The sequence below is a fragment of the Penaeus monodon genome, chromosome 28 (assembly GCF_015228065.2).
Source record: "Penaeus monodon isolate SGIC_2016 chromosome 28, NSTDA_Pmon_1, whole genome shotgun sequence".
In the NCBI taxonomy this organism is placed as follows: domain Eukaryota; kingdom Metazoa; phylum Arthropoda; class Malacostraca; order Decapoda; family Penaeidae; genus Penaeus; species Penaeus monodon.
In genome coordinates, this window is record NC_051413.1 from 7,031,557 (window position 1) to 7,032,076 (window position 520).

Below are 520 nucleotides of genomic sequence, written 5' to 3' on the forward strand. Positions count from 1 at the left end.
CTTGCCTTTCCATCAATAACCCCCCTTCCCCCTCCAGCCGTTTCAACAACCGCTCGCTCAGGACCGCCCCTGCCGCCAGCGGTGACAGAAATGTTATCAGCCCGCCCCCGGATCACCCGCGACAGATTTCGATAAGATAACAGATGAATCCCACGCTGCCCTTAACGGACGGGAATCAGGAAATGATGTCGGCAGATGACATGACGGCTGGGTGTTTATTTATGAAAAAACTACTGCTATGAAAGCATATATAGCACACACACATATTGTTATGCCCCATCGCAAACGCACGTGTATGTGTACATGCACATTGTGTGCGTGCGTGAGCTGATAGTAACATAAATACAGACAAAAAGGAAAAAAAATAATTTCAAATTTTCAGGAGATCCTGACAGTTACGTTACGTTAATGACGATGGAAAAGCGACCCTTCAATCCCAGACACAGCCCCCAACCCTTCCCTTCCTCATTAACTTCCTTTTATAAACATTGAAAAACACTCACACAATTGAATCCTAATG

At 45.8% G+C, this 520-nt stretch overlaps 1 protein-coding gene across 1 annotated transcript in view; it reads right to left on the reverse strand.

Moving 5' to 3' along the window:
- LOC119591337 (protein lap4-like) overlaps positions 1 to 520 on the reverse strand; it is a 96,333-nt gene that overhangs the window by 13,151 nt on the left and 82,662 nt on the right. The window lies entirely within an intron of this gene.